This window comes from Chiloscyllium plagiosum, unplaced genomic scaffold, assembly GCF_037043375.1.
Source record: "Chiloscyllium plagiosum isolate Xiang-an unplaced genomic scaffold, Cpla_swu_hap1 HiC_scaffold_28, whole genome shotgun sequence".
Classification (NCBI taxonomy): domain Eukaryota; kingdom Metazoa; phylum Chordata; class Chondrichthyes; order Orectolobiformes; family Hemiscylliidae; genus Chiloscyllium; species Chiloscyllium plagiosum.
The window spans coordinates 24,189,887-24,209,526 of record NW_028270166.1 but is presented as its reverse complement, the minus strand read 5'-3'; the positions used below and the strand labels follow the sequence as shown (position 1 = coordinate 24,209,526).

The 19,640-nt window shown below is 41.9% G+C and overlaps 1 long non-coding RNA gene across 2 annotated transcripts in view; it reads right to left on the bottom strand.

Annotated features, from left to right (window-relative positions):
- Positions 1 to 19,640, bottom strand: part of LOC148142505 (uncharacterized) — a 133,467-nt gene that overhangs the window by 52,053 nt on the left and 61,774 nt on the right. For both annotated transcript variants that reach the window (XR_015751908.1, XR_015751907.1), the window contains exon 2: positions 18,620 to 18,700. This is a non-coding gene — a long non-coding RNA (uncharacterized LOC148142505). The remainder of the gene's footprint in view (positions 1 to 18,619; positions 18,701 to 19,640) is intronic.

Genomic DNA, 19,640 nt, shown 5'->3' with positions numbered 1-19,640 from the left:
TCCTTACAGGCTTTAATTACTACCTCCTTCCTGTCCACTAACCTCCTCATTGATTCCCATCCCCCTGCCACATTAGTTTAAACACTCCCCAACAAAAGTGCCCCCAAGGACTTTGGTTCCAGTCCGGCCCATGTATAGACCATCCAATTTGTAATAGTCCCACCTCCCTCAGAATCAGTCCCAATGTCCCAAAAATCTGAACCCCACCCTCCTGCACCATCCCTCAAGCCATGCATTCATCCTGAATATCTATCATTTTTACTCTGACTCACACGTGACACTGGTAGCAATCCTGAGATTACTACCTCTGAGATCCTACGTTTTAACCTGGTTCCTAACTCTCTAAATTCTTTGTGTAGGACCTCATCCCAATTCTTACCTACATGCACCACGACAACTGGCTGTTCACCTTTCCCCTTGAGAATTTTCTGCAGTTGATCTGAGATATCCCCGACCTGTGCATGTGGAAGATTCATGTTCAGACGTTTCGTCACCATACTAGATAACACCTTCAGTGAGTCTCTGGACGAAACCTCAGCAAAAAAACCTACATCCAGAACCTCAACCTGACCTACAGATCTTCTCAAAATTCACTAGGTTTGAGACTGTCAGCTCCGGGCGAAGCCTGAGTATAATGAGAAGTTAGTTCAGATGGTATCAATGGAACAGGGGCCTGTTGGCCAAGAAGTCTTATTCCTTGCCTATTAACACCTGGGAATGATATTTTTGGGATTAAAAAGAATGCTTTGAGGGAAAAAACAACATTTTATGCAGCCATTTAAGAATGTGAAAACCATGCTTTACGGTTTGGTGGTTATACTGAAGAAGTCCACTATTTGCAAGTAGTCCAGTATTCTCCCATTCTCTACCCAAAGCCGCTTAGACCCATGACTTACATGGGCAGGGTGAGGAGGAAGGTCTTAAAACTACCTCAGCCAGAATATGGGTCGCACTATGTTGTTGCTAAAATCTCATCCACACTTGCCATTCAGTCGACTGAGCCAACTGCCTTCCCTCACTAAGGAATCTGCTTGCTCTGGTTTTACATGAATGTTGTAACCTGGAGCGATGTATAGTGATGATGGACACTCCAAATTCTTTCTATAAATGCTAACCTGGAATCTCTTCTGCTCATCAACAGCCCTTGGTGAATGTTAGAAGCATTTCCAAGTTGGTATGAAATTTGTCTGGCCTAGTTATTAAGACACATTCCTGCGACATCAAGTTCTGGAATGGGAATGGAACCTGGAGTTTCTGGTTTTAGACAGGGATGTTGCCCCAGTACATCATGAGCCTTCCTTCCTCCCCTATTACTACTTAACATATCTGTAATCCTTTCTCCATAAGGAATTTGCTCATAACTTGTTGCATGTAAAGCACTCAGCATCAAATCTGGCCAGTTCACCCATGCACAATGATACCCGAACACAGTCTCGTTTTCAACCACAGAGCCACCTACCTACTCCCCTTACAATTGAATCCTCTATGACCATAGCCCTTCCACTCTTTTTCCCACCCTTCTGTACAGCAGAGACAGCCATGGTGCCATGAACCTGGCTACTGCTGCCTTCCCTGGTGAGGCATTTCCCCCAGCAATATCCACAATGGTATACCTGTTTTGGAGGTAGATGACTGCAGGGGACACCTGCACTGTCTTCCTGCTCTTTCTCTGCCTTTTGGTCACCCATTCCCTTTCTCCTCCAGCAATCCTAATCTGTGGTGTGACCAATTCACTAAACGTGCTATCTGCAACTCCCCCAGCATTGTGGATGCTCCAGAGTGAGTCTATCCACAGCTCCAGAGCCATCATGTGGTCTAACAAGAGCTGCAACTGGATACACATCTTGGGAGTGAAGGAGCCAGGGACACCAGCTGTGTCCATGAGCTTCCACATTGAGCAAGAGGAGCATAACACCAGTCTGAGATCTCCTGCCACTTTTAATCTTAAGCTTTACCTCAGTCGAGACTAAAGTTACGAAAAAGCAACGAGAAGTCTTTTTTTTTACTAACTTGCCTTAACTTAACAAAATCCTTACCTTATCAACACACCAAAAAGTCCTTTTCTTTTGGTTAGAGGAGGAGTTTTAATTTCCTTGTTGAAGCCTGAGGACCTCTTTATTACACTCCCATAATTTGTTAGTATATGAGATTAGATTACTTACTTACAGTGTGGAAACAGGCCCTTCGGCCCAACAAGTCTCCACAGACCCGCCGAAGCGCAACCCACCCAGACCCATTCTCCTGCATTTACCCCTTCACCTAACACTATGGACAATTTAGCATGGCCAACTCACCTGACCTGCACATTTTTGGACTGTGGGAGGAAACCGGAGCGAACCCACGCAGACACGGGGAGAATGTGCAAACTCCACACAGTCAGTCGCCTGAGGTGGGAATTGAACCCAGGTCTCTGGCGCTGCGAGGCAGCAGTACTAACCACTGAGCCACTGTGCCACCCACACGGTCAAGATTGTGACCCTTTGCTGAATTCCTCTATCCATCATCATGGACATTGCCTCAATAGGATAGAGAGCCCTTAGCTTTCAATAGCCTGTTCTGGCTGTGATGAGCCAGTTGGATCATCTGCTTCAAAACGGCATTAGTCTCGACCGACTGAATTCATCGGATGAATGTCTACTTTGCCCATCTTCAGGAGTGTGGGCAGTAGGCAGAACCCACCCACTCTCCTATCAGTGAGCTTCCTGTACCTGGGAGACAATGCTGCGAGAAGAGTATTTAAATCATGTGAGTGAGTTGACCCCACTACTGATCTGCATGGGTGGAGTGATATTCACCTTGATACTGAAATGGAGTTTTTGTCACTGGATTTGAATACCATTGAGTGAAATGAGAGGGGTTTATTTCCTACTTCCCAGTCTCTGTGTGTGAACATCTGCTGTTAACTTTTGATCATCACAGAGCAAAGAGATGTTAAAGGGTTAATACAGTGATTTGTTACAGTTGCAAAAATAGAAACTGCTGGAAAAGCTCAGCAGGTCTGGGAGCATCTGTGATGCTGCCAGATCTGCTAAGCTTTTTCAGCAATTTCTGTTTTTGTTTCTGATCTGCACTTCTATCAGTTTTATTTGTTACTGTTTCACTGAGTTACTAATCAATGCTGGCTGCTTGTTCTTCATTCTAGAGGATCCTTTTGTTTGATAGAGATTTTTACAGTCTGGATCAGTTAAATCTCTTAAATTTTGATAATTATGTATTACAATTCTCAATATTCAAAGCATTCTGCATTATCTTAGTGCCACTGAGAGTCTCCCCTCATTTGAGGCCTGTTAATTTTCAACTTACGTCCTCCAGTTTTGTATTCACAGTCCAGGATAATTAACTTGATTCCATCTACAATCAACCCATGCTTCTGAACATTTTAATTAGCTGAATGATGTTCCCTCTCAATCTTCTCTCATGAAAATCATCTCAGTTCTTTGAGTCTGTCTTCATAACTGAGCGCATTCTCTCTCAGAATTATTCTACTCATCTCTCGCTAAGCTGTTTCCAATACACTGCGGAGTGAAAGAGTTAGAGGAGAAAATTATTTGTGCAATGAAGAAATCTTGGCAAAGAACAACCAGGATTAATGACACTATAAGGAGAGTTGGATAGTGACCAGGAACCCAGAATTTTTTCCCTCCCTTGCATGGAAATAATGAATCAATTGGACCATCTCAGTGGAGATTGGCTGATTCAACACAGAATGAGATGAAACTTGAAACTTTGTTGATCTGTGCATCTTATCACACTGTGCATGCACAGCATTTACTCAACGAGTTGTATAGCTACCCAACTGAGTTTTTAAACATATAAAATCTGATGAAAAGCAAAAAAAATAGTAAAATTCAAGGGTAGATTAGTAGGTCTTTGTGGCTTTGCTCATTGGTAGTCCTGGTGTGCAAGTTTAGATTTTAACTGTGGTCTCCCTGCTGTGGTGAAAACAGAAAATCAGATTAGTGTAACAGCAAACATATTGCTGAAGTACATCGCACCATTGATAGAATATCTGCACACCAATACTAAAAGCTACAGGTCTCAGGTGGATATTATTATTATTTACTGACCAATTACTGGAATATGTGTCTTGCTTGTTCCTCTAAATGTTTTTCCTCTGCACTGTTTTGCATGGTGGATTTGGACTGTTTGGCTGAAGATTTATTTGCTCATCCTTCCATTTACAAAACTTGCTTCTTTTACTGTTTTATTTCATGGTTAGGAAGAGGGATTTTCACCTCCTCTCCTTCCCCTGCTTTCTTGTGTTCCAGGATAGTTATCACCCGACCCCCCTGTTCAGGTGGCACTGTCTGTTTCTCCCACCTATCGCACATTCGTCCCCTCATTTTGCCCTGGCATCATCACCTGTTCCTTCTCCATAACTGCCCAGGGTCATAAAACAACATTGTTGTCTTACTAACAATAGTGGGTTAGAATTATTACTTATGAGTGCAGAACAAACCTCTTGAGATTCTTCAAGCTCTCAATTTGATGCTAGGTGATCTATACCTTCACTCCATCTTTTTTCATTGGTTATGTAAGCTTTAAGACTCTTGGCTCAGAAAAATTCATTCATCTCAGTTGTGAAATGTTCAATTTGTCTGTAACGGCAGCAGCTCATGAGGGTTGAGAGTTCTAGCTTTCTGCTCTTGTTTGTCCCTATGCCTATGCGCTACCCTGAAGGTTATACTCCAGTGTTCTGGATTCCCCGACCATAGGCAATAGTTCCCCTCTGTCTCTGAGCTGGCTCAATCTGTAATACAGGAGACTCTTCGGGCTGAATTTTGACTTTGTATCCCATTGGTAGCAGGGAGCCTAATATGAATCTAGATATTTCAGCCACATATTTGTCAGCTGTTGCATTTGATTTTGACATCTGGGTTGATGCTATGATGACAAGAGTCATCAACGGGACTCTTTAATGGAACTCCGCTGGGATCGGAGCTAATTATAGAATCCTTGCAGTGTGTAAAGAGGCCATTCAGCCCATTGAGTCTGCACCAACCTCCAAAGAGCATCCCACCCAGACCTAGCCCTGATGCTATCCCCATAACCCTGTGTTTCCCATGGCTAACCCACCCAACCTGTGCATCCCTGGACACAACAGAACAATTTAGCATGGCCAGTCCATTTAATGTTTGGATTGTGGAAGAAAACTGGAGCACCCCAGAGGAAACCCACGCAGACATGTTGGGAACATGCAAACTCCAGACAGTCATCCAAGGCTGGAATGGAACCTGGGTCCCTAGCGCTATGAGGCAGCATTGCGAGTCACTGAGCCACCTGGCATGGAGTGCCCATCAGCTCCATGGAGGAAGCTCAAGGTACCAAGAACACTTCATGTTCTTGAGGGCTTTGCCAGGCCTTCCCATGGATTTTGGGCCCTGATGACAGATGCCCCTCCAATCCCCGTGCTAGATACATAGGTCGCCAATACTTAATGGCTTGTCAGTGCCAGTGGAAGTGATGGCAGTAGTCAATACTGCACCCACCAAGTCTCAGAATCACCAAAGGAGTCCAGACGGGAGTCCCCTTCCCAATTCCAGGTACCTCAACCAAACACATTGTTTTATGCATCCAAAGTGGCAGGAGGTGCAGATAGGTACAACACGGGACAGTTCACATGGAAGGGTGCCGAACATTTCAAGCTCCTGCTCAATATGCTGAGCATGGAGGGCTGTCCACAAAGTCAACAATGCTGGAGCAGCAGACATGAATTTGTGAAGTTGTGTCAACATTTCCAGTCATACGATTGGAGAGCGATAGTTGACATACTCTTCAGTCAGAATTCCCTAAGGCCTCTATGCTCGTGTCCACGCAGGCTGACTGCCTGGAGGATCAGAGACTGCAAATTTCATGTTAGTCCTCACCTGCATCCTGCACTCACCGTTCGGAATATTTTCAAATTAACACCCAGCTCCACAAAGCCAGTCTGGTGACTTCTTGGTTTTTAAATATCTAAAACCCTCCACTGCTCTGTCTTCTTCCTTCCAAAGAGTAAACTCATGTTTATAAATATCCTGCTCCCACAGCTTTGACTTTATACCTGTTCAACCAGCAACACCTCTGTCTGCTGAGGCTTCTGACTTCAAGATTGAATCCTGAAAGCCAGTCATTTTCTTTTATGCCAAGATGAAAAAATACTGGGACCTGATTTTCTAAACGCGTTGGCCAAGGCTGCTTTTCCCTATGGCAACCAAACCATTTGGTCTGTCTCCGGGCATAGGTTAAGATGGTCACCATCCCCCTCTTCAGGACACAGTAAACAAAACATGCCTGAATCAATCTGTCGTAGATGGAAGGAGGCTGAAAGAACGAAGCAAGGCAGGCAGCATCAGGAGGTGGAGAAGTCGATGTTTTGGGAGTAACCCTTCTTCAAGCTGCCTGGCTTGCTGTGTTCTTCCAGCCTCTTGCCTGTCTACTTTGGATTCCAGCATCTGCAGTTTTTTTGTCTCTGAATCAATCTGTGCCAGGCATACAGAGGATCTATGAGGTTACTCGTACACTCGTCACATCACATTCAAACTTAACATTCTCCTCCAAGGTGCCACAGTATCCAACAGTTTCTTCCTCACAGCATTTCTGATCTCAATGCCACACTATATTGTGCAAGGTACAGTCAACATTAATGCTCAGGTCTTTGCCTGCTGTCTACAGAAATACATTTCCAGCTCGATTCAGGGACTAAAAGCACATTTTCAGCATGTTACTCAATGATAACTATTAGGTTACTCAATGATAACTATTAGGAGAGCTTGTACCTCATCTGATTGCCATTTTCTGGGGTCCTCATCACCAAAAGATAGGCCTTGTCTCCAAGGAGCTATCCACTGAACCCTGATATAGCTAGAGGATGCTGATGAAAGAGCACAGACCTGAAGTATCAACGCTCTTCCTCTTTCCACATAGGCTGCCCAAGCTCTCGAGCATTTCCAGCATTTTATTTCTTTTATCTCAAGGAGGTTTGGCTGGTGTAGGATGAAAACATTGTGGCAGTTCTCTAGGAATCTCACACAAGTATGCAAGGTAATCTTCTGGTTGTTGCCTTTGAGCTGAACATTGATGGAGTTGAGTTCAAGAAGGCTCCAACATGAACTGAGGGATCCTGGATTACCTTGTGTGTGGTCGATAACTCTCTGGAACCTTGGGAGAAGTGTCTATGTCATAATGTCAAGTTCTCCCTCATTTGACTCAACTCGTCAGCTGATCAGTTGGTAAGCATGGCATTGATCAGCCATGAGGTGCAATTAAGGGCAGCAGATTGCAAGATTTTAAAGTAATATGTAAAGATTCCTGGAGGAAGTGGTGGTGGCAGCTAAGGATAATGGTAACTTTAATGCAAAAATGGCAATATGTGCTCACCTGACCCATTTGGCAGGGGGTCCTCTGCAAGGAAGGAGTTAGTGACCATCAAATGGAAAGTCTGAGCTTTCTGAACTCATTGTTGTTCAGTGAGATCTTGTATACTCTGCATTGTACATATCAGATCCTAGAGTTCTGCACTCATCTTCTCTCTCCTATGGAGCATGGGTTTTTGAAGTGGGTTACTGTTGATCCTTCTAATGCTACTCCTCCTGCTGTTGGCGTTGCTCCTGCTGCTCATCTTGATCCTCATCTGAGCTCCAAGAGAGAGCTACAAAAGGAGTTGCCAAATCATTCTGAATCTGGTAAATGTAAATCGTTTGATGAAGGCTCCAGAGTAGCAGCAACTGTTAATGGATTCTAAAGCAGATGGTGAACTTTGAAACAAATCTGTTTCTTGAAGGTTGGGTTACTTATGTAATACAGCATTTCATATGCCTGACTCTTATCTATTAGCACGTATCCCAGAAGTCTTTTGTTATACTCTTTTGAGTGCCCATTAAAAAGTGAAATAATTAAACAAATGATCAACTCATTTTATAAGGGAATGTTCAGGTTATTGGAGCAAAATCCCAGATAGTTTGAAGGATAAATGTCAAATTAAAATAACATTTCAGGTGGTTGATGCACTCCAGCTCCTGCTTTACCCATCAGTAATGTCTCTTTATAGTTCTGTATGTATCATACAAGTAAATAAGCTAATCAATCACACCTTAAAGGGGAAAAGATGGTACCATCTAAACATACTGTAATGCACATATATGTCTTGAGTTTTGTGTTCACTCCCTGAAGTGGGTTTTGAACCAGAAGTCACAGAGACTAGAGTGCTACTAAGTGAGCTACAGCTTACCCTAAAGACTTCTTTGACAGTCTTTTGAGAAGCAACAGGAACCAAATTAAACAAAATTAACTAGAATCCATTCTTTGGCTGCACGAAAACATACAGCAAATTGTCAAAGAAACCTTACAGAATTGAAAATAAAATTTGGTTTTGGGGGAGAGGTGGTGCATTTGTCCCCTTAAAGAAGGCCTCAGGTGTACTGATAGATACTGTGTACTCTGTCTATCTCTCTGGCTCTCTCCTGGGTCACCCAAATATACATGGAGCATGGACTCTTTGAGGCTGCAGAAAATACAGGTGGATTGGGAGTTTGTAAACATTTTAACTGTCTACTATACAAGACACCTTCCATGGTAAAAGTCTTTCTTTCATTCTTTTATTCAACCTGTTCAGATATAGGCGAAAGTGAAGGCTGCAGTTGCTGGAGATTACAGTCGAGAGTGTGGTGCTGGAAAAGCACAGCAGGTCAGGCAGCATTTGAGCAGCAGGAGAATTGATGTTTCGGGCATAAGCCATTCATCAGGCTCATGCCTGAAACATTGATTCTCCTGCTACTCGGATGTTGCCTGACCTGCTGTGCTTTTCCAGCACCACACTCTCGACTCTGTTCAGACATATGCCTGGGTAGGTGAAACTTGGATCTGGACCTTCAGGCCTCGAGATAGAGATACTATCACTGCACCTCGCGGGCTCTGAACAAATTCCATTGTGTTTTAGCAACAGACAAGAGTAACACAACTTGACTTCACCCAGGGACACCAAATTCTTTAGTGATGTTTTTGCCTACTTTTGAACTTGGGACCTTGGTGGCAATCAGGTGAATGTGTCACAGGAGCCCCTAATCTTTAAACGTGATTCTTAATCTATCATTGCCTTTTCAAGGGGTCATAAAATCATAGAATCCCTATAGTACAGCAAGAGACGATTTGGTCCATCAGATCCACACTGTCTCTCTGAAGAGCATTCCTCCCAGAGCTAGTCCGCACCCTTCCCTGTAACCCCCTTTTTCACCATAGCTAATCAGCTAACCTGCACATCCCGACACACTCAGGGGCAATTTAGCATGGCCAATTCACCTAACCTGCATACCTTTAAACTGTGGGAGCAAAGCCACCACAGACACTGGGAGAATGTGTAAGCTCCATACAGACAGTCACCCAAGGCTGGAATCAAACCCTGGTCCCTGGTGCTGTGACAGAAGCAGTGGCAACCACTAAGCCACCTACTGGGTGGGTTAGCTCAGTCTGCTGGATAGCTGTTTTGTAATGCAGAGTGTTGCTAGTAGCATGGGTTCAATTTCTACAACAGCTGAGGTTACCATTGAGGTTACCATGAAAGACTCTCCTTCTCAACTTCTTCCCTCCCTGAGGCTAAACCACCACCAGTTGTCTATCTCTAACGAGTCTAGTACATTTATGGCAACTACACTTAATCATGATAATGCAATTATTTAAATTCCAACATAGTAAAAGTGCTCTCTCAGAATAAATCCTTTCACCTAGGTGAGAAAGGAGGGATCAGTTCTGAGTATTTAAGGCCATTTTCACTTGGCAGTTGGTCAACCCCTTCGCATTCTGTTGTCTTGTTGCTTTTTTTGTTCCTGGTGAGGAAGACTAGGAAACCCAGTTAAAGAAGCAAATAACTAGCATTTAAATAGTTGAGCCAACCATTCCAGAGGAGTTTCTTGTTTACTGTAGAATTATACTTAGGTCAAAGAAAGAAGTTGGAATGGTTTTGCCGGGAATTTCAGCAATTTTAGCTTTCTGATTGCTTGTAGGGTCCACCCACTTTGTTAGGTTAAAATTCTCTCTGTATCAGGTCGGCAGAAGTGAGAATCACATTGAGTGACTTTTTTGAAGGCGAATTTGAAATGGAGTTCAAAGGTCTTTTGTAGGCATATTAATGGGAAATAGTTATTAGAGAAGTGGTGGGGTTGCTTAGACAGAGATTGGTTAAGAGAAGCAGAATGCATTACTGAAGTATTAAATGAGATTTATGCATCAGTGCTTACCACAAACGGAGGCTTATGCCAAAACTCTGGTAAGCAAAGATGTCAAGAAACTGGATAAGATAAAAATAGATAAAGTGAGGAAAAAAACTTACAGTGGATATGTCACCAAGCCCAGATGAAATGCTTTCTGGGTAGCTAAAGAAAGTAAGGATAATAATAGAGGTGCTGGCCACAGTCCTCAACTCCTCCTTAAATATGGGAACCTTTCCAAAGGACTGAATAGTAACAAATGATAAGTACTTGCTCACTGACAGGGAAAGGGGAAACCTTGGGCTGGCACTTTAAGATCAGTGATAGGAAGCTTTTAGAAACAATAATCCAAAGGAGCATTAACAAGTAAATCCTGCCTTAAGCATAGTGCCCAAAGTTGTACACAACATGCCGGCTGAGGCTGAACGAGTGCTTTCAGTAGAGTTCACAAAACTAAATGGATAGAGGTAGGGACGTAGCAATAATGTCATTGGACAAGTCATTCAGAGGTACAGGTTAAAGCTTATATTTTGGGGTCAGGGTGAGGGAAACATGGGTTCAAGTCAGGCCATGACAGTTAATTGAATTAATGTGACAAAATCTGGTTTACAAACCTAGTCTCAGCGCTGGTGACCAAAGCAACTTTCATCCATTGATAGGAAAGGAAGTTGGAGCCAGAACTGCACAGAGCTGTGATCTAGGACTTGAAGAAGTGGCAGAGTTGACGTACTCTGAGGTCATGGAGGTATTTATATTTAAGGTCAGGGATATTGCTACTAATTGCTTGGGAAGAAGAAGTCATTGCAGGTCAGCAAAAATAAACTGAAGAATGAAGAGGACATGGTGCTATGCTTGAGTTGTTTTTGTGAGCGACTCTGTTAACTGGAAAGTGGGCTGAACATGCCGAAATTCACTTTATTCACATCTCCTGACAACATCCTTACAAAGGAGAACTTTACTCACCCATCTGGCTTGAATTGCAACTCTGATCCCAGAGGTGAAGAGAAAGAATTTTAACACCCAAACCAGTACTAGCAAGTGTAAAACCCAAGTGATGGTGTTATAGTTGTCCCACAGCTGAAATAACATTTATGTTGTGAAAGATTGGGGAAGAAAAGCCTTGTATTTCCCATGCTAAATCGGACGCTTCAAATCACTCTGTTCACAAATAAGAATTCCTTGCTTGCAAGCAAGAAATTTCTGATGATTCCAGGCTTTAAAATCCCTCGTGTGGAAAACATATGTGTGGCACCAATTTGAAAATTCTTCTGTACAATGGTAATGCGAATTGCCCTGAGATATAATTACATTACTCTGTGGGTGTTTTCAAATTGTTAGAAGCATCCTGTGTTGCTGGAAATTTTAGTACCAATCTATGGGAATAAAGAATGTTAAACTTATTAGCCACTAAATCCATCTGGCACAGAAACATGTGCACCAAACAAGGATTAAACCAAGATAAGTTATGTAAGCTTTGCATTTTAATTGAATACTGATTGTCATTCTTTTGATTTGCATTATCTTAACACAGGATTACATTGGAATAATCCAGGGTAGTGCCAATGAGACTTTTGCACTAAACACGTATGACACAATCGTGAAGTAGGATCTGTCCCTGCCATGTATCTAAGTGGGTGCAAAAAAATGTTTGCTTGTATCTTGGTGGGTTGAGGTTTCAAAAAATATTCACAACCCAGGTTCTGTGGTTGTACCTGCACTGATAGACACCGTCATAACTGGAGTCTTGTTGCAGGAGGTCCCATCGGCTGCTTCAGCGCGAAACCACACCGTCTTGTGTCTGCACACCCCAAATGGTTGCAGGTTACTGTACTTTCAATGTTATGTGTTTGAACTTTTTTTAAACTGTCGAAAGCCTCAAATTAATTGAGCAGAATTAGGGTGCGCTGTTTTGATTTGCAAAACTAAAAACAAAAATCTAGGGCATAGCCTTTTTGCTGTAAAGCCGAAATTGAAAAGTGACTGTTTGCAGGTGTCTCTGATGATGCAGTGTCCTTGCCTCTGTGATTCCCTGGCCGATGGGTTTCTGATTTCAATAGGGTAATTTTCTTGAAGCAACAAACATCACATTGTAAAGTTGCAAGAGAAAGGAAAAAATATTAATGATTTTAGGCATGTGTGAGGGTATACAAACAGAGCACAATGTCTAGATATTTATTGCATTTGTATAATGCTTGTCATGGCTACTCGATGTATCAAACTGCTTTAAATAGCCAAATAAGTATGTTTAAAGTATAGTCCTTATTCTAATGTAGGAAATATAGCAGGCAATCTGCAAGCAGCTAATTCCCATTAATGACAAGGAGATGATGACCAGACAGTTTGGTCTATTATGATGTTGTGATGTGGAGGTGTTCGACTGGAGTGGACAAGGTCAGAAATCACACAATACCGGATTATAGTCCGACAGATTTATTTGAAGTCACCAGCTTTCGGAGCGCTGTTCCTTCGTCACCCATTGGACTATAACCTGGTGTATGGTGATGTTGATTGAAGGAAGAATGTTTACCTGGACACTGGGATATCTCCCCTTGCTCTTTGTCAAAGTGATGCAATGGGGTCTTTTACATTCACCTGAGCAGAAGATGGAGCTTCAGTGTAACACCTCATTCGATAGACAGGAACTCCCAACAATTGGAGAGTCAGCTTTGATTTTTGCACTCAAGCTCCAGAAAGGGAATCAAATCAAAACTTAGAGAAAAGACAGCTACTAACTGAGTCATGACTAATATAGAAGGTGTTTGTACCTCCTAAATGGTACTGTGGTCCTCCCCTAGCCACCGCTTGAAGTATTTCTAAACTTACATTGTTACATGCTTTCAGCTTATTGAAAGGTTCACACAATAGCTAATTGTCTTTCAGTCCTCTTATCCCCATCTGTAGGGTGTATGCTAACTCTTTGACTGGGTTTAACTGTGTCTCCTGCCTACTTGTGTTCACATTCACTTTTTAGATCCTTTTCACATGAGAAGGCAGCCCATACCACCAGAGGAAGATTCACCACAACATTATCTGTCACTCAACCTGTCCTTCTAGGCCTAAAAGAAGCATTACATTCTGGAAAGCTGTCAGCAGACATGGGCAGTGTTCACCTTTTAGAAACCATTCAGTCACTTTCTCTGCTGTGTGCCAACTGATTAGGGAAAGTTAAAATCCCCTGCAGGCTCATTGCAAGGTCTTCCTGTCTACTGTCCATTCTTGCATAAAAGCAAAGTTTCAATGCTCTATTTTTCAAGGCAGCCTGGCACATGACATTTGATACAGGAGTAAGATAATTGAGTGAACAGGCCATTAATTTTCATCAGCTCACTGGGTTTCCACAAAAGCTTGAAGGTATAGATTGAACTTGTGACCATTCGTGTCCCTTCCGTCAACCCAAGAAGTTATGTTAACATTATGATCGCACTACATTAATATTCAAGCAGTGAAGCTACAGACATAGCATTCTGCATGGCAATACCCAGTCCATAGGAGACAATAATCCATTCCACTCTCCACTGTTGCTGCACTTGTTCAAATTCAAGAGCAAAAAACTGGCTGATTTATTGGATACTTCGCGTCTCTAACATGATCAGATTTAACAATATAATTGAGGGAAAAACTATCATTAGTGAGGAAGAGGAATGCTATAATAAAGCTTATAGCCACAGTCAAATTAAACATAAGCAGACCATTTGCAGGCTGACTGAAAGACTCAGGTGCTTAGATAAGTAAGAGGTTATCAGTATGATTTGTGTATTCATGGTGATCTGAGATGCCTCCCACAATTTCACCTTTTGGAAAGGCCTGGAAATTAGAAGAAAACCAATCCAGCTGTCACAATCCCTGAAACAGAAGAAACCAACCATGCAGAGAGTTCTGGGAGAGAACAGGAAACCTTTCAGTGACATGAGATTAAACTAAAGGTATACAGGGTCAGTGGTTACCAGGATGATTCACGTTCATGTAAGATTGTCAGCCTCCAGGGTATGTTGTTCAGTATTTGAAACAGAGTTTTAAATTTACAATCAGCTTCAGTACACTTTTATATTTTAATAGGGAGATCATGAATATCAGAAAAATAGTTCTGACAATAACAACAATGTATAATGTTATATAACTGTAAAGTCACTTAGACTCGTTACTGTGGTCGACCATTGTGACTTTTTGATTTTTTTTCTCAATCGTAGTTTGACACCTTTTCCAAAGTCTACCTCACAAACAGGGATATAAAATCTGTGTTAGTACTCCAGTCAGTCGTCTTCACGGATGCCAAGAGACAATATCAGACTAAACTAGAGTCTCAGACTAACCACACGAACACACGTTGAGTTTGGCAAGCCTTACACAATGGGCTACAAAGTGCAGTCAAGTAAAGTTGCTGACAATAATGTATCTCTCCCTGACGAGCTCAACGCATTCAATGCTTGTTTTGAACAGAAGGTCAGTGAAATAATGTCATTTACCCCAATAGCCTTGGGGACCCCTGTGCCCACAGTCACAGTGGGGTGGCACTGTGGCTCATAGTGCCAGGGACCCGAGTTCGATTCCCTCCTCAAGCAACTATCTGTGTGGAGTTTGCACATTCTCCCCGTGTCTGCGTGGATATCCTCTGGGTGCTCCAGTTTCCTCCCACAATCCAAAGATGTGCAGGTCAGGTAAATTGGCGTTGCTAAATTACCCATAGTGTCAGGTACATTAGTCAGGGGTAAATATAGGGCAGGGGATTGGGGCTGGGTTGGTTACTCTTCAGTGGGTTGGTGTAACTTGTTAGGCCAAATGGCCTGTTTCCTCACTGTAGGGAATCTAGTCTAATCTAGTCACCATTGCAGACATTAGGTCAGCCTTTTTGAGAAAAGTGATTGGCCTGTGCACTCAGACCTTGTGGAGACCAGATGGTGGGAGTATTTGCAGACAACTTTAACCTCTCCTTACTCTGAGCTGAAGTTCCCAGCTGCTCCAATAAGACCACTATCACCCCAATGCCAAAGAAAAATCAGGCAAAGTGGCATAATTATGAAAAACTTCATGAGGTCAGTAATGGCATATATCAACTCCAGCTTCCCAGTTTCCCTTGATCTGCTACAATTCAACTACTGTCACAATAGGTCCACAGCAGACACCAGGTCCCTCGCCTACACTTATCCCCGGAACGTCTAGATAACAAGGATACCCATGTGACACTCCTATTTATTGACTTTAACTCCACCTTCAACACCATAATTCCAACAAAACTAATCTCCAAACTCTAAGGCCTAGGACTCTGCTCCATCTTCTGCAACTGGATCCTTGACTTCCTGACCCACAGAATACAATCAGTGAGGATAGGCAACAACGCCACGTCCACAATAATCCTCAACACTGGTGCCCCACACGGCTGCATACTCAGTTACTTGCTATACTCCTTATCCACTGATGACTGTGTGGCCAAATTCAGCTCTAACTTCATTGATAAATTTGTTGATGATGCCACCATAGTGAGTCCGATCTCAACCAACGATGAGACAGAGTACAGGAAGGAGATAGACAACTAAGTGGCAATGTATAAATACAACAATCTCTCAAATATTAGCAAGACAAAGAAGCTGGTCATCGACTTCAGGAAGTGGACTGGAGGACATGCCTCTGTCTGTGACAGTGCAGCTGAGGTGAAGGTGGTCAAAAGCTTCAAGTTCCTTGGAGTAAGTATCACCAACAATGTAGCCTAGCTCATCCAGTCAACACTGTAGTCAGGAAAGCACACCAACACTGTCTACTCTATCTATTCAGAGGAATAGATAGAGTAGACAGTCAGAAACTTTTTCCCCGGGTACAACAGAGTGATACAAGGGGACATAAATTTAAGGTGAAGGGTGGAAGGTATAGGGGAGATGTCAGGGGTGGGTTCTTTACCCAGACAGTGGTGGGGGCATGGAATGCACTGCCTGTGGGAGTGGTAGAGTCAGAATCTTTGGTGACCTTTAAGCGGCAATTGGATAGGTACATGGATGGGTGCTTAAGCTAGGACAAATGTTCGGCACAACATCGTGGGCCGAAGGGCCTGTTCTGTGCTGTATTGTTCTATGTTCTATGTTAACACCTCTGCTTCTTCAGAAGGCTAAGAAAATTTAGCATGTCCGCAATGACTCTTATATGTTTTTATAAATGCACCACAGAAAGTATCCTATCCGGATGCATCACAGCTTATTATGGCAACTGGTCTACCAAAGACCTTAAGAAATTACAGCAAGTTGTGAACACAGCCCAGTCCATCATGAAAACCAGCCTTCCTTCTGCTGACTCCAACTATGCTTCCTGCAACCTTGCAAAAGCAGCCAACATAATCAAAGACCCCTTCCACCCTGTTATACTCTTTTCCACCCTCTTCCATCAGGCAGAAGATACAAAAGTTTGAAAATACATACCAACAGATTTAAGAACAACTTCTTCCCTGCTGTTATGAATAGACCTCATATATTAGAGTTGATCTTTCTCTGCACCTTCTCTGTAGCTTAACACTATATTTCTGCATTCCGATCTATTACCCTGATGTACTTATGTAAGGTACGGTTTGTCTGCTTAGCACACAAAACAATACTTTTCACTGTATCTTGGTACATGCAACAATAATAAATCAAATCAAATCAAATCAAATCAAAGTGATATCTGGAATAAACCTACCACAAACTGTTTCTCTGGGTTTGGAACATTCACTGACCTGCTGCCTTTCATCAAGTGAGTAAGTTTCTAAATAGAGAACTGCCTGGGTAGAATCCTCATGTAGGTTTGGAAATGCCACTAATTTGCAGTAAAACAGACTTTAAGGATTTATTAATATGTCTTAACCCCTGGATGAGAGCATCCAAAATATATTAGAATCTCTGAAATCTTGTTGGATGTTCCAACGTCCATCTTCTTCATTCCATCACTGAAATCTATCGGTTCCCAATCACAACCTGTGCTTTAAGGTGATGACTTGCTTCCATGTGATTTTGGCAGATTCCTTAGCTGTCACTGTGGACATGGTACAGTCTTCACTGTTGCAAAGTCTGTTCTTTATTGCCACAATTCTGACACCATTCGGACACTTGGATAAGCTCTACCTTCATCAGATTTTAATGCTGTGCAAAAATATTTTGTTTTCCATGATGAAACTGCTGAGATCATTGTCTAACTGAACTTCAACAAAGGACAACCATTTATTTAAACTCCTTCTTCTCAACTTCCAGAACCTTTCCCATGGCCTCCCAGTGTGTCTGTGACTACCAATACCACTGCCTATCTGAACAATTCTAACTTTCTCCCCCATCCTAAGGGACCCTCTTTGGACTGGTTCGAGTGACTGAATTTTCTGTTGGCTCCCCAGCTTTTAAAGAGCTAAATTTGAGTGAATGTCATTCTTTGTTTTTTCTTCCCCAGGTCTGGTTCTATGAAGATAAATGCAATGAGTTTCCTACTAGCCTCTATTTCCTTATGGTCCTTTTATAAAGGTTTCCTTAGACTATGATAATCAGAATTCTTCATTTTGATCTTTGAATTTTAGAGCTTGTTAGTGCAAATCAACTGCAAATATATGTTCTCCCATGTCTCTGTTTCCTGTTACCACATAGTAATACACTGTGATCTGAATTTACACCTTGCTTTGCCTAGTAAATGGGCTGATGTCTTCTGTTCCTGTTCCTAATGCTTTTATTTCTCACAAGTTAGAAGCAGCGTTTCCCTGCGTGACAATAGAATGATTGTGACTTTAAGCCACAAATGGAAGGACGTGATCATTTTTCTTGTGTCGTCCCTAAATGATGAATCCATACCGTTCATTTAATTGACAGCTTTGTACTCTTAAGATCATGCTGCATTGTTAGGATTACTATTGGCCTGTATTCCACAAAGAAGGAATGAGCTTTGATTTGTGTAGTACTTTTCATGTTCTCAGAACGTCCCACTTTACTGCCAATACACAGACTTTAGAAGCACAGCCACTGTTGTTTTGGAGACAAACACTGAAACTACATCGAGCAAGGGCTGACAAATGGCTGAAGATCAATGACCAGTTAGCCTGTTTTTCGACATATTAGCTGAGGACAAATGTTAGCTCAGACAGTGGGAGAAACTGCTATTCTTTGCCACGGAGTACAATAGGACTTTTAAAGTCCACCTGCCAGACCAGACAGGGACTCAGTTAAATATTCCATTTGATAGACAAAACTTTGAAAATGCTCCAGCCATTTGACACTGCGTTGAAGTATTGATTTACATTGTCTGTACAATTGCTGAAGTGAGACCCTTAACCTTCAATGATGAAAATGCAGTTGAAAATTTGATCTATGATATTAAGAAATGATGAAACTAGATGTGATGTGCAACAAATTCAGATGCATGTATTCGCCCTCACACCACTTTTCCAATTTGCCAAACAATCAACACTCTCCTCTCTTACAGTGTAATTGTTGCTTTCCCTTTACCTTGTTATTTCTTGAAAATTGTCCTGATGAGAGCAAGATGAAAAACTTCAGCAAAAATAATGTCTTTTATTAGCAACACTCCTGAAAAACAAAATGACCAAAAGTAAGAGAGGTAGCCTCAGGGTGATCGTACTAGAAATCTATTGAAATCACAATGACTTAAATGATAAATGTTTGTTGGCTGAAATGCTGGAGAAAGCAGTCAATAAATTAATGCAGGTATTCAGATCAGGAATCATACATAGGTACAAAGAGAGACAAAATAAGAATGATAATATAGCAATAACCTTAATATAGTAAAAGAAATCATGAATTCTTGACAAAAATGCAAGAAATCAGAAAGATGTTAAAACTACAAACAAAAAACAGACTGATTAGTTTAATAGGCATATAGCTCAAAACAAAGGACTTCCCAGAGTTTCAGACTCCTGGTTTTAAAGTGTTCAGCAATGGGGAAGCTTTATTTATTTGAGAGGCCAGGATTGTTACTAAGCAAATGTCTATGATTAGCAGGAAGATGCTACATTAAGTTCAGTATTTAGTGGTAAGTCAAAAGTAGTTGGAAATCAAAGGTTATGAAACGTTTGTGTATAAGTAATCACAATATGATTAGATCTGCTATTTTAGTAGGAACAGAGGTAAAACCATTAATATGAAAGGGAAAGTATTGGATAAATGAATGAGAGATTAGGAAGTTATAATTGGGACTTTTGTTTGATAGTACAGAATTTCGCCTCTTGCTGAAAACAGCTATTCACCCTCCCAACCAGATCATTACTGACTCCTTTTGTCTGTCTGTCTATCTTCTTATCTTCTCTCTCTTTGGGCTCTATCCCCACCTATCATTTATTCCTTACCCCCTCCCCCACCCTATTGTCTGTATATAAACCAATATTTTCTTAGCTACCATCTGTTCTGAGGAAGGGTCACCAGACACGAAACATTAACTTTGATTTCTCTTTACGGATGCTGCCAAACCTGCTGATCTTAAATTGGTTGTTAATGTAGACACTCAAACACT